Source organism: Macrobrachium rosenbergii, chromosome 29 (assembly GCF_040412425.1).
Source record: "Macrobrachium rosenbergii isolate ZJJX-2024 chromosome 29, ASM4041242v1, whole genome shotgun sequence".
Classification (NCBI taxonomy): Eukaryota; Metazoa; Arthropoda; class Malacostraca; order Decapoda; family Palaemonidae; genus Macrobrachium; species Macrobrachium rosenbergii.
Window position 1 is genome coordinate 24720520 of NC_089769.1, and position 16486 is coordinate 24737005.

Here is a 16486-nt window from a genome sequence, read left to right on the forward strand (position 1 = left end):
TGTTACCCACACGGCCAACAAGTGACGTATAAGTTGACACCGATTCCCACCTACAAATCCCCGTCGAACTCAGGTATTTGTATTTAGAATCGATATCAACCCACCTCTGCCATGCTGACCATGTAGTGCGTTTGTCGCACGCAGCCATATTATGAAGTTTTTATCACATCACCGTGATTCATATACAACCATTAAGCTACAAACGTTCTTTAATATCCATTTCGCTCTTCCTTGGAAATAATATATTTTCATATATGTTACCGAAGGGGAATTTTTTAGTTGATAATAAGTTCGTCGTCCCGTGGGCTCGAACCACGGAAGACAAGAACTCAGGACTACAATGACGCTTTTACCCACACGGCCATGAATGTAGATACAAAATATGAATTTTCATCACATTACCGTGACATTTTTTCTATATTCACAGACATTAAGCTACAAGCATCGATTCATACCCAGTTTACTTTATCTCGGGATTATCAGTGATAAACTATTCGGCACTTAGGAGATTCGATTGCTTGACAGACAGTGCAGATCGACGACTTTCGGATGGTAATCATTCGGATGTCAAAGCTAAGGTTTCCTAAGTATGTAGGTTTTATATATCTAATGCCCTTTGGTACATTAAAATTTGGTGCTTGTGGAATGAATTTCTTACCAAGAAAGGATCTAGAAACTTTTGGAAATTGTGTGATAGGAAATGAATTTTAACAAAACTTCCATACTTGGAAAACCTTAGCTTTGAAATATGGAAAAAGCTTTGAAAAATAGTAGGAAAAGCCTATCCAAAGGTACATTTCAAGTTTGTTCTTCATAATAAATTTACAAGTGGCTCCTACCTCATCATCAGTTCCTCGTTGGACGAGTCGGTTCCCTTGTTCTGGTTGTAACACCAGATATATTGCACTCTGCTGAGCATCTGAGTTCAACAGAGTCACACAACCATCACACTCAGTTATTAAAGAGAACTCATACCAACAAAACCATACTTTCACACACCAAGACTGCTAAATCCTGTATTAAGCAAAAGACAAACTGGACCTTCTCGTTACAGATTCTTTTGCATTAGAAGAATAAAACCAGAGCGTGATGGCAATACACTGGCTATTCGACTCTTCATTAAACAGCAATGTGTGTACCTATTTAAAATGCTATCTTTGTAAATATGACATATTTATATACATAAAGAATTAAGACTGTTTAAAATTTCTATATTATTCTGATTGTCTTTTGCTTCAATAAACGTGGCTACTAAGAATTAAGACAATGTTACGTGATGGCTTTGTGGGCTAAGGCGTCACTGTAGTCCTTGAGTTCTTGTCCTCGCTGGTTCGAGCCCACGGGACGAAACTTATTATCAACTAAAAAATTCCTAAGGTAAATATATGAAAATATATTACTTCCGACTAGAGCGAATTTTTAAAGGACGTTTGACTTAATGTTATATATATATATATATATATATATATATATATATATATATATATATATATATATATATATATATATATATATATATATATATATATATATATATATATATATATATATATATATATATATATATATATATAGTTCTCTATATTTAAATGGCCCAAAAAATTATTAATATGACAAACCAGTTGGACAGTTGGTGAGTGAACCGTATTTACCTGAAATATTCAAATGTGGTATAATGATTTTGGAGCTATTGGAAACGATGGCTGTTCTGTGATGAAAAGGCTCATTTCTTGACTGTTTGTAGTTCTCGTCAACTTGCACGTGTGTAAGGTGGGAGTATCCGCGGGAACGCCTTGCTTGGGAATGGGTCTTAGCATTAATCCATCCTTGGCTTCTGATTTCCAGTGTCTTCCTGACAAATTCACATTAAGATCTTAGTTTGACGAATGATGGTGGATTCCAGAATCTCTCCCTTGCAGATACTTTTGAAAAACAGCTCAGACTCACTCCAATTTATGGCATGACCAGCATCCCTCATATGCACACAAATCCCCGAAATCCCTGAACCATATCTCCCTGATCGTTTAGGATCTTTTAATCTCTGCGAGATGGATCTACCTGTTTCCCCGACGTATGGAATTTTATAGATAATAGTATTTGTTAGGTTTTTATTCAAATATGCCTAAATGAGTGAAACAGCAATGATTTTGGATTATGAAAATGAATGAATTGTGAGCTTTGAAGTGCTTTGTTACTTTTTTTTGATGTTCTGAACGTAAGGAGCTTTATTTTATCATACCATTAATAAAATACAAAAGACTTAAACGATAGAAAAAGATAAAAAATAAATAAATCTCAATCAAATATATCGTAACTCAGACCAAATCAGCTTAGCAATTATTCATTGCACTATAACTATGATTTAACAAGCACACAAATTGTAAGGCCAGAACGAATTCCTCAAATAGTTTCGAGATCATTCTGCACTTTGTCTGAACAGAATAGCGTGGAAAATTGTGCCAGTACTCAATTGAGAGGAAAGTTTCTAATAAAGAAGAAAACATTCCACCTCCCCCGCCACCTCTGCCTCTGGAAAGGATATAAATCTTTGGCGCGTTTGACTATGCTTAGCCACAATTAATTCATGAAGGTTTAAAGAAAATTTTTGTACCAACGAAGGGAATATGGTCAAGGCCCGGATAATACGAGAATATTGGATAATATGATCAAGAATATCAACTATTCAGCATAAAATTATTTATATCCTATTTGGACCGACATTATATGCAGTATATAAGTAATTAATTATTATCTGATTTCAGTTAGCTGCATAACCACCAGTTAGTTAAAATGCACTTTTTCCTCATAGATTTGACATTAATAACACGAAGTATTAAGAATGTGCAGATATTCTTTGGTGTACAAGAAACAATAGTATGATTTAATAACATGATATGATTACAAGGAAAATTTTCCATTATATGATCGTTCTCACAGGTCGGAGGTCCATGGGCTGTATTCAAGAATGAAACATTCACTGTTATCTATCTATCTATCTATCTATCTATCTATCTATATATATATATATATATATATATATATATATATATATATATATATATATATATATACATACTTTTAGGGCATAGTTTTTCTCTAAGACAGTTTTCACTGAAAGCAATTGCTTTTGTGGCATCAATGAGTTTTTTGCCGGAATCTTCATGTCGTCGGAGTTTTTTCTGATTCTCAGGCGTCAGTCTTCGGTGAAGAACACACAGACTTCTTTGTTCCATTTATTGTTTTCTGTCACGACAGCTGTTCTTCCACTCTGTGGCATTTTCAAGTGACTACTGGTTTACAATTTGGATTTATAATAATTTTGTCTCTACATGCGTATGGAAAAGTAGACCTGAGCTGTGATTGGACCAGGGATTAAAGGGATGAACCACTTTTAGGGTCGAAAGGTTTAGGCATAACATAGAAAATATGAAATGGATATTCTGCTGCAGCTACAAAACAATACTTAACAGTTATGTATAAAAGGAAATTTTTTTTTATTTACAAAGTATGGTTATAATGCATATATTATATTTACAAAAATGAAAATATAAAATAAAAATAAAATCATATTTCGAACAACCATCCGCCCATATTCACGTCGACTGAAATACCAGACGGCCTGAGGCAACACCTGTCACAGAGCAAACTGAGAAAAGTTCTACAAAAGATCTAATCATCTGGGTTAGCCAACCCAGCGTCCCTCAGTACATCACCAACGATAGCGGGGCTAATTTCCCGTCAGCCCTATGGAGCTCCCTCGCTGCCAGTCTCGGGACAAAGTTAAACCGTACGACAGCCTACAACCCACAAGCCAATGTTATGGTCAAGCGATCCCATCCTTAACTTAAAGCAGCGCCAGATGTTAAGACGGCAGGTGGAGGAAGGAGTTGCCATGGACATTATTAGCATTGACAACAGTCCCACAGGCAGCGCTCAACGCTTCACCCGCTGAGGCACACTATGGACAATCGTAGTTCCTCGTTGGACGGGTCGGCACCGTTCTCGGATAGCACTTTGCTGGCCCACATTCGAGTCTCCGACCGGCCAATGAAGAATTAAAGGAATTTATTTCTGATGGTAGAAATTCATTTCTCGCTGTAATGTGGTTCGGATTCCACAATAAGCTGTAGATCCCATTGCTAGGTAACCAATTGGTTCTTAGCAACGTAAAATAAAATCTAATCCTTCGGGCCAGCCCTAGGAGAGCTGTTAATCAGCTCAGTGGTCTGGTTAAACTAAGGTATACTTTTTTTTATGGACAGTCGTTAGCAATACCCTCAAGACCCAAATGAACCCACCACCACCTCCGATGCCTGAAGAGCAGTAGAAAAAATGATGCCAGTAAGAAACCTTATGACGCTCCCACAGAACGCAAGCGTCCAAAATATGCGCTTGTCAGGATAGATTCACACAGATCCCCCGCTCTACCCAGCTTACTCAGGACCTCATCACATCCTGCAGCACAAACAGGTGCTACAAGATGTCGTTAGATGGAAGAATTACCTGGATCTCAGTAGAAAGACTAAAACCAGCATACATTCCGGAGGGTGAGTCATCTCCCCGAGCCCTTTTTTTTGTTGGGGGAGTACTGTAAGGCCCTCTGTCAGGCCCTCCTGGCGATCACCACCCACAACAAAACACGACCCCCGTTGAACGTCGGGTTTCCCCAGAAAACGCAAATCGATGACTGATGGCTGAATCAGTGATTTTTATGTATTTTCAGGAACTACAATATTTTATTTGTAAAACAAAAAAAATAACCACGAATGTAAAACGTGTCAAGCTTTCAAGTCATATGTATTAGAGAACTATTCTCATGTGCGACAAAGAATGATTAGGTATTTTTCAGGTGTGAGAAAACACAACTGATCATAAAATTATGCCCTTCTTATTCTCATGTCCTACACTGCTTTTCCGCTCACGGAAACCAGAGTCTTGTCAGAGTTCTGTGATAATGATTCTGTTAGTAGATAACCATGTCTCTGTCTACACTCACATCCTAAACTCCAGTAAACTACTTCTCTGGGTACCTTGCTAAAAGCCTTTTCTAGGTCAACAAAACACCAGTACAGTTTCCTGCCACCCTCCAAAAATTTTTCCTGCACCTGTCTTCCAATAAAAACGTATCTATTGTGCTTTTCCTAGCCAGAAATCCAAACTGCATTTCGTGGTTGTTAACAATTTTGCGCAGTTTGCTCTCGATCACTCTTTCCAATATTTTAAGAGAGTATTTCAAAAGCTTTATTCCTCTATATTTTCATATTACCTAATATTACCTTTCTGTTTACAGGTGCACATCGTTTCACTCTCCTCCATGTCAAAAGGCTTTCTTTCTGTATTTTTTTTTTTGTCCAAAGCTCTTATCATTTCCCTGACTACTCTACTCCTGGTGACCCACTGCTTTATTATTCTTCATGTTCTGAATGCCACCCTTCACATCTGTTCGCTGAGTTCTTCTAATGGCCCGATGATGGGGATAGCTTACTCCTATACATTCAGAGGTTCTTCAAAGTATTCTTTCCACCTTACTACATCCTCATCCTCAATCAGTATCTAGTATATTACCAATTATTATCCTTTATATATATATATACATATCATACGAATTATGCATCTTCCCACTTCCTCAGATATTAAAACATTACAATGAATGTTTGTCAGCCCTAAGAAAAAGACAAATATACAGATAGATAGACAGATAGATAAAGAGAGAGAGAGAGAGAGAGAGAGAGAGAGAGAGAGAGAGAGAGAGAGAGAGAGAGAGAGAGAGAGAGAGAGAATTTATCCTTTTAATAACTGGCTCACGCCCTATCATTAAGAGGTTCCCCACGACACTGATGATGAAATTAAAGCTTTAAGCTCAGGGCGCACTCGGCACTCCTTGGCACTGATGTAACTATTCCCATGCAAAGAACAGATTCTCTGCCTTCATAACAACTGCAGATTTTAAACTCTTTTCCCTTTTCTCCCCACAGCAGAGACTTTTTCAAAGTAAAATAATTTATTTTTTTTAATATTGAATGAGAACGGTGATAAGACAATCTATCGTGTCAAATGTTTATCACATGGTAAAAGATATAACTTAAAGCATAGGTGTGAAATTAGCTGTTCATGCATTATGTGTATGTATGTACGTATGTACACACACACACACACACACACACACACATATTATATATATATATATATATATATATATATATATATATATATATATATATATATATATATATATATAGACTGAGGGTACATAAAGTCTGTTTACACTGACCTCAATCTTGATATATCTGACTGATTTGCTGTCCTCTCTTTATATATATATATATATATATATATATATATATATATATATATATATATATATATATATATATATATATATATATTATATATATATATATATATATATATATATATATATATATATATATATATATATATATATATATATATATATATATATATATATATATATATATATATATATATATATATATATATATATATATATATATATATATATATATATATATATATATATATATATATATATATATATATATATATATATATATATATATATATATATATATATATATATATATACCCAGGTGTTTCTGAAATTAGAGCCCTCCACAGAGCAAATGGAAAGTTATGAAGTTTTCTGCTACATCCTATCTCCAAGTACATTATTTTAAATTTCTATTAAGTTATTTTTCATTTTACATTTCTTGTATTTTCAGACTAAGTGATGGAGTTAGATACAGCCATGGCTAATGACTCGGAGGAAATCAGATGGGTTGACCGAATCCGGGCTATAACCTTCAGAGAGGCCAGGGATGCTGGCACATCCTTCATTTCACGTTCCTGGATAGCTAAATACATTAAAAGAGATGAATTCTTTGTTAAAAGAAACTTGAACAAAAATCCATATGACTGTCATCGCGAAAAGAGGAGAATCTTGGAAGGCCTGAAGTCCTTTCTCAGGAGTCAAAAGACATCATAGCTGAGGCAGTGGGTAGACCAAGAAAGTCTTTACGTAAATTGGCGCTTGAACTAGAAACAAAAAGGGGAAAGAAGAGAAGTTATAGTGCTGTATATCGTGAGTTGAAAAAATCTGGTATCAAGCCATTTCATGTTATCAGCAAGCCCAACATCACTCAGCAACAGAGAGATGACCGTGCATGGTTTTGTGGTTCATTTCTTAAAGATTGGGATGAAGCTGACTTTCTCCATGTTGCCACATCAGATGAATTCTTCATTTACACAGTCAGGAAGCCAAATCATAAAAATGACATCATTTGGGCTGCAAAGTTGGATGATATCAGCGATGATGTGTGCTATCGCCAAGTTGTGAAATTTCCTGAATGTTTGGGAATTTTTCTCTGTTTCACAGCCAAATGGTTAATGTGGATCATCAAAGAAAAAGGACAGTCATGGAATGGTGAATACTTCAGAGAAACTGTGCTTACTGGTGGAGTATTTCCTTTCCTCAAAGATCCTGAAAATGTGTTATCTGTTGAAGAAGTCACATTTTTGCATGATAAGGCACCATGTTTCAAGATTTCAGACACAGGAGCTGCTTCGAAACAGTGGTATCGATTTCTTCTCATCAAGTGAATTTCCAGCTAGCTCCCCTGACCTTAATGGGTGTGAAAACATTGGTAGTATCTTTAAGGATCATGTTGAAGTGCACACAGTGAACTATGATGGTATACCAAGCATCGACGACCTGCGAAGAGAGGTGACTGAAGTGCTCAGGGAAATGGAGTTTGAGTCTCAGCTTTTTTGTGATTTGCTGAAATCATACCTCTCAAGAATCCAGGCTGTGGTACAGGCAGATGGAGGCCACACAAAATATTAAATACTCAAAGAGAAACTTAAATAAATACCTGTTCTGAATTACTTTTGTTTTTGTCCATATCAATTTTAGTTTATGCTGTAGAGGGGGGCTCTAATTTCAGAAACACCCTGTATATATATATATATATATATATATATATATATATATATATATATATATATATATATATATATATATATATATATATATATATATATATATATATATATATATATATATATACATATATACATATATATATATATATATATATATATATATATATATATATATATATATATATATATATATATATATATACATATACATATACATATATATATATATATATATATATATATATATATATATATATATACATATTCATATAATACATATACATATATATATATATATATATATATATATATATATATATATATATATATATATATATATAGAGAGAGAGAGAGAGAGAGAGAGAGAGAGAGAGAGACAGACAGACAGACAGACAGACAGACAGAGAGAGAGAATGTGTGTCTTTGTGTGTGTGTGTGTGTGTGTGTGTGTGTGTGTGAGCGTATGCGTTCGTGCACTGTTTTATAAACATTAATCTAGGGTGGCACGCTGTAATGTTCTGGAAAGAACTAATTTATTTGTGTAAGTAAATAACTATGCATTTATAATGAACACGCGCAGGAAACTAATTACCAAAAATAGCTTTGGGAAAGAAAACACAATATAATTTTCCAAATTCTGGCCAAAACAGATTGGAAAAGAAAGAAAATTATAAGATTTTTCCAGTGGATTTCATAAATGCTGTTTGTTTTGGAGGTAACCCAAAATAACATTAGACAGCAATGATTAAATCCAAGGGGGAATTGTGATTTTTCGCTGGAGAGGGACAGAAAGAATTCTCGATTTTCCAGTAAAAATTTCAAAAGGAAAAGTTCCAAAACAGCGCAGATCCAAAGCAAAAATGATTTCCCACTTCAAGAGAGCCCCAGAAAACGAGAGCAAAAACTCTAAATAGGTTAAGCTGTTGCTAGACTTACCACAAGGGTATTGGCAGAACAATCACACAGAAGCTCAGTAGCGAACGAGTTTTTCTTTTCCCTTTTTCGTTTTTTTTAACTTCGATTTTCTATATAATGAGAAGCAAAACGACTTCGAAAACATAAGTATTTAGCCCTCAAAAATTCGACGGCTGCAACACCTTGATTGAGTTGTCACTTTCTTTCTTTAGATAGTCGCCTGAGGCCTGATGTGACCCTGTGGAATCTTTAAAATCAATAGAAATGTCAGTTTCAACAATAAAGGTGAGGCTTATAATTGGCTTAAAGATAAATGTAGCCGGTAAAAATCCATGACAAAGTTATTCCTCTGCAAATCAATTCTCATTCGGAATGTTAGCGATTTCTCTCAAAATGCATCAGTGATCTTTCAGTACGACTCTGCACCGTCTTTGTGCTTAAAGTTAATTCATGTTTACGGTGAGTTTTTCGTATTTATTCATTTAATGTTTTCGTGTTTGTTAGTCACTGCGTCAGCATTAGCGTCCTGAATCTTTCCCTTTTAATCAGAGTCTGATAAACTACGATCTTATGCCAATTAGTATTTTGATTGACTTATACATTTAAAACTGATTCTTTACTTCTTTAGACTTATCTAAGCAAGAAAACTCATAATCATTGCAAAGTAGGGTAAGTAAGAAGATTTAGCTGATTTTAATAATTCGTTTTCATTGTGACTCTTGGCATTTCTTCACTAAGAATCAACTTACCAATTGATGTTCAAAAGTGAAGATTTACTGCAGCTGCGACCAAAAATTAAGATAATGATTTATTTTCATTCAAAAAAGCGGATGACTTGATCTTGGCATTTCTTCACTTATAAGAATCAACTTCATGAGACCAACAGTTCCTTGAGTTACTGCAGCTGCGACCAAAAATTAAGATCCATTAATTGACCATGGCAAACTGGAGCCAGTTTCATAACCAAAAAGTTTCCTATCAGTAATAACATAAACCGCGATTACATATTATGATTTTACAAATTTTCCGTTGAATGAAATATAAGCTTTCTTCTTATAACCAGCTTTCAGGTTGTCATTATGATGAGACACTTTATCTTCCCGAAGCTTTGGAGCCAGCAGTTGTGTAAATTCTTCTTACCAAAGAAAGATGAAAGCTTACAAAATCCAATTACACTCTCATTAGAGCATTAGCGGCACTAATTTCCATTTCGAATTCCCTGTTCCATAGGCTAATTGTAACTTAATTACCGGATAATTAGCAATTTAGGCTTTTATTACTAGGGAAAGCTGCACGACAAGTACAGCACACCATTTATGATAGCTATATGTAAGAGCCTCAAAGCGTGACAGGCGATTTCAGTAAGACGGCTGCATAAACCGGTATTGTTATTTAGAAAAAAGAAACAGCTCCGACAATGTAATCAAATGACGAATAATATGCTGCCTATTCCAGTTAACGCCAAGTAGCATTTTTACACTGATTATATTACCGCAATATCGCTCGACCTATTATTACTGAGTACCTAACAACAATAGTTCCTCGCTGGGTGAGCGGCTTCCGTTCTCAACTACCACTCTGTTGGTCGTGAGTTCGAATCTCCGACCAGCCAGTGAAGAACAAGAGGAATTTGTTTCTGGTGATAGAAATTAATTTCTCGCTATAATGTGGTTCGGATTCCACAATAAGCTGTAGGTCCTGTTGCTAGGTAACCAATTGGTTCTTAGCCACGTAAAAATAAATCTAATCCTTCGGGCCAGCCCTAGGAGAGCTGTTAATCAGCTCAGTGGTCTGGTTAAACTAAGATATACTTAACCTAACAACAATAACCTGTCAGTAACGACACAGTTGCCTACGATGTTGTAGTGACCACGAGCGCACGCACATACATGCACACACATATATATATGTATATATATTAATATATATAAATGTATATATATATGTGTGTGTGTGGAATCCTTTCTCTTTAACACTTTCGCTATTTCACTGGACTCTCTTATCTTTCATACAATGCAATTGCAACTACTTTCATTAATAACGCTACTGAGACAGGCTTTGCCGCAAAGACAGATTTCTCTCAGACCCCTACAGAAGTTGAGTGATATGTGTTTTTTTAATACTGCAATAACCTCCTACAAAATTCCAAAAGAAACTTAATAGTTTTTAAACCTCTTCAGTATCAGTCATTCTTATCTCTGTCGTCAAAATGTTATAAAATATAATAAACAATTAAAACATGCGCCGGAGTTTCTTCGGCGCAATCGAGTTTTCTGTACAGTGCTGTATAAACTCCCAGCCACGGCCCATGAAGCTCTCAGCCACGGACCATGAAACTTTCAGCCACGGCCCAGTGGTGGCCTGTGTTGTTGGCACCTGTAGCATTGCCAGACGCACGATCAAGGCTAACTTTATCCTTCCTTAAATAAAAAACTACTGATGCTAGAGAGCTGCAATTTGGTATGTTTGATGATTGGAGGATGGATGATCAACATAACAATTTACAGCCCTCTAACCTCAGTAGGTTTTAAGATCGGAGGAGGGTGGACAGAAAAAGTGCGGACGGACAGACAAATAGCCATCTCAATAGCTTTCTTTCCTTCTGTCCTCTAACTCAGTACTTTTTTCATTCGATAAATGGATTAAATGTTTTCCACTGCAAATGTAAAAACCTCCACAAAAGTAAAGAATGGTCAACTGACATTTCAAAGGAAAAACTTCTGTAGGCCTTTGGAAGAATTTCATTACTGCAAACACTATGTCAATATTGTTATTAATGAAAGTAGTTGGAACTGCATTGTATGAAAGAAGATAAGAAAGTTCAGTGACGCAGCAAAAGTTTTAAAGAGAAAGGATTCATTACCTGAATAATACTTAAACTGGTGATGACATACCTTTGAACGGCGGAGTAAATATACAGTCGGGCCTTAACTTCCCGCGTAGTTGCTTAATTTGGCTTGAAAGTTAATTTACCCGTGGATTCCTTAATTATTTTCCATTTCAGTTAAGAAAATGAAGATGGCATTTCTGCCTGTAAAAAGTGTGTTTTAACTTTGTTCATTATTATACTGCCGTTATTCAGAATAAAAAAAGAACAAAATCATCGTCTGTTATCTCAATAGAAATAGCAGATTCCCAAAAGCAAACTTTCCTGTGAATCAGTTTGGTTTCATAACTAGTAGAACAGAAGAACGTGAATAAGTTCAGTTTCAAAATTAGTGAAGCATGAAGATATAAAGGAATTTCAGAGGCTGCATTTATTAAATGTTAATGATCGCGATTTCTTATTAAGTCAAGAATTTTTTTATGTTCAGTTTTTGGGGGTGATATTTTCTGGTTTTCGGTTCACGCGTTCATCAGTGTGCTCAATTACTAGAGTATTTGGAAATTGTAGAAATATAGCAACTTATTCTCGACATACGAGTAAGCTTACAAAACACGGCTTTCTTATCAACAGTCTCCGATTATCACTGATAAATAGTGAGAGAGAAGTGCCCAGGGGGATTTTATCGCATTTCTCAGAAACGGGTTTGAATATCTAGCGATACAATCGAAATGCCAAAAATATTTTGTGCCTTTACGCATTACTTTGCTGAGTTCGGATTGTTTCAAGATCTCCGTCGCATTTCGGCTGTTGATTAGATTCACCCCATTTCTGTGGCGAACTTGAGCCATTTGTTATTAATAAATGATGAGGTACTTGTAAGCGCTCTATCAACGAGCTAAGCATATTCATTTTTTTATTGTTTTCTCCATTCTTTTCGATTTTCCATCCATTTTTGGAGAAATGCTAGTCGTTTCTCTCTCCCTTTCTCTCTCTCTCTCTCTCTCCTGTTTCTGTCCTCCTCCTCGTCATCTAAAGTTGTGGAATAATCAGAAAAGGAGAACTGAGAAGTGGTTCGTAATAAAGTCAATTCATGATTCACCAAAGTTTGATTATCATCATCATCACCAGTCAAATAGAGTAGCGATTAAATCAGTTTTTTCAATTGTTTACGGAGCAGCCTATCATATAAAGGAGATCTCATTATTTCAAAATGAAACATAACTCACTTTACATGATTAATTCGCCCTTGACCTGTTTAGTGTACATGGATAATGACATGCATGTCATTATCCATATTAATTCTATGTATACATAAATACAGTCTGCTGATTCAATGCCGCTCTCTCTCTCTCTCTTTCTCTCTCTGTTTTGCAATAAGCCTTTTGCTCTCTGGATGGGTGGCGTCAAGCGGAGACAGCTTTCCAGCTGTTTCTCAGCAAGCTTGTAAGGAAGGCATTGCTATCTCCAAGACCTCTCTCCCCGATACCAGCAGACGCTGGAACTCATTTACACTAGGACAGACTTGTGAGTGGCAGGCCGTGAGAAATTCACTGACCAGTCAAGCAAAACCAACCTGTGCACCATTTAGCAATATCTCCCAGTTTTGTTGGTTGCACTTTCCAATGATACAATCGAACGCACACACACACACATGCTCACATATATGTATATACACAGGCACACAGACACACTATATATTTTCACGTATTTTCAATTCTCGCTCTTAGCCAGCCAGATAATATATCGAATTTCTGAACAAAAACGATTCTCAGTTAACTTGTAGGCTAGATTTACTAGCGAGAAAGAAGGTTAACGCCCTGTTTTGATCCCATGTAGAGGAAACCCCCACATCACCTGACCTGGGGTAGGACTATAGCACCCCCTTTGCCCCCTAATCACGTGTTCAGTAGCTGATACCCGTCCGTTAGTGTATAGGTCCGAATCCAGGCTGTAGGTAGACTAGGAGCTTAACCTGTAAGTACCTAACCATAAGACCTATTTTCCTACACCCTTTTTGCTGGCGGTGTGACTAATTTGCAGGATGACTGACCTCCGCAACGGAAGCAAACTACCCGGGAAGCGTCTTGCCTCTGGAAAACAATGCTGCTACTCGGAACCCAGCCAGCGACATGTAAAGTCGTACTCCTCTTCAGCCCTTTTTTCTCCTGAAGAGGCTAAGAAGCATCGGAACGGCAAGTTCTGCTTGTTGAGCGCGAACATCCACAGGTCTAAAGGGTCCTCGCTACTATCCTGCTCAGTCGACCCAGCCTTATGAACTCAAATCATCTTAAAAGTACTGCCATTTCCAATAAACGCAAGAATTCCCTGGTCCGCAGTCCGGGACACTAATCTGTTCCCACTTTTAGTTGCACACAAGAGAGCCGGATCATTCAAGACGAATTTACCTCGACATATGCAGAGATTTTCTACGCATTGCCAAGGTGCAGTTTATTAGTTTATTACCAATGATTTCAGTTATCCCCACTTAGCATTAGTAAGACACTGACTTCGTTGTCATATTCATCGACATTTGTATATAGGAGAACTTACAACCAACATTTTCTCCCTTTCTCTCTCTCTCTCTATATATATATATATATATATAATTTTTCTTTTTTATTATATTTATAGGTATATAATAGACATTATATTTTAAGTGCAACATGATTATTTATTCAAGTATAAATGATTTTTCAATTTTAGTTTTCGTCTTTTTTTATGTCTATTTTTAATTATAGACTAAATTATGTTGTAAATGTTATATTCTTAGATGTCTTGAAGATGTCACCATAAGCAAGAAACGTTGACGGTAATATACTGTATGTATATTACGGAATCTGATCTGTGAGTGTTCCTGCGCAGTTCCCCTGCCAACTCTGGTGTCTTTAGATGTGTGGATCATATATATATATATATATATATATATATATATATATATATATATATATATATATATATATAGTATATATATATATATATATATATATATATATATATATATATATATATATATATATATATATATATATTACATATATATATATATATATACATACACACACACATAAACACATATATATATATATATATATATATATATATATATATATATATATATATATATATATATATATATATATATATATATATGAATGTCTTTTCCTGTAATACTACAGTGTAATATGAAAATAAGAAGGCCCATAAAACACTATTTAAACGTTGAAACCATATATTTCAGGCACTTGTTTCTGTGCCCCTGTTCACTGGTAGAATATGGACAGGTGGAAAGTTACAATGGTATATATACAAAAACATGAAGGTGTGGCCTTAGGCCTCCGATGTTAAGGAGGTGGCGTTTCTTAAGAAGGAGAGATTGACCAAATTCCCTAGTGGTTTTTAGCCTCATTAGCTCCCGTTTGGCGATGGATCTGGCGGTCGCGTTTCTTGGGTCATCTTCTTCAAAAATGGGTCCGAGGATTAAGGTGTCAATGGCGTCCGATTTCCAATGTCCTCCTGACAGGTTCATATTGTTGGTTTGATTGATGATAGCAGATTCCAGCATCTTTCTTTTGTACGGACAGCTACTCTTGAAAACCAACTCCGCCCCACTCCAGTTAATGACATGCCCTGTATTTCTAATATGTAGGAAAATTCCCGAACTCTCGAAGCGCAACGTACTGATCTTTTGTGCTCTGTTATTCTTTGCGAGAGCGATCTACCTGTCTCGCCTACATAGATGTCATGACAATTACTACACGGTATCTTGTAAACTCCGGCTTCTTCCCTTTTTGTTATTTAAGTATACGTTAACGAGCGAACTCCCGATGGATTTGGGATAATGGAAAATGAAAGGATTATTAGAACTAAGTTGCTCAGTGGCCTTTTGGATGTTTTCATCGTATGGAAGCTTTATTTTGTTGTTGAAATCTATTTGTCTGTTGTGAGTGGGACCTCTGTAGTATATTTTATTTGCTTTATTAATAGCCCTCTCGATAATGTGTGGTGGATAGAGCAGTTGCGTTAGGTGTTGGCGGATCGTGTTAAATTCTTGATCCAGGTACTCATTTGAACATATCCTAAGTCCTCTGAGGAATAGGTTGCACCCTACCATGATTTTTACGGAGACGTCGTGGTAGCTTAAGAAATGAATGTAGGAGACAGCGAAGTGGGTTTTCTATATACTGTAAATGCATACCTGTTCTGTTTTCTTATGATCAGTACATCTAGGAACGGCAGTTTTCCGTCCTTTTCCCATTCTGTTTTAAATTTTATGGTCGGAACTAGCGAATTTAGCCTATTAAAAATTCATTAAAGTCCCCCAGCTATTGTCCCAGAAAGTAAAGATATCATCTACGTATCTAAGCCAGATCATATTATGGGGTTTGATAGACGACAAAAGTTCTGTTTCGAAATATTCCATGTACAAGTTTGCTAGAAGGGGTGATAGGGACTTCCCATGCTACAGCCAAATTTTTGTTTGTAAAATTACCATTGAAAGAAAACACGTTGTTAGTTCCACAGAGGTTGATAAGTTTTAAAAGTTTTATCTATGCCAAGAGGAAAATGGTCTTCATATGGTTGTAACTTCCTCTCTAAGAAAAACAACACGTCGGCAATCGGGACTTTAGTAAATAATGAATCGACGTCTAGACTGAGCAGTTTGATGTTGTTTGAGGATGTTTAAACTATTAAATTTTTGTATGAAATCTTCTGCATGTTTGACGTGGGAGGATGAGAAGGTTCCTAGAAAGGGTGATAACAAGTCTGCGAGCCATTTTGATA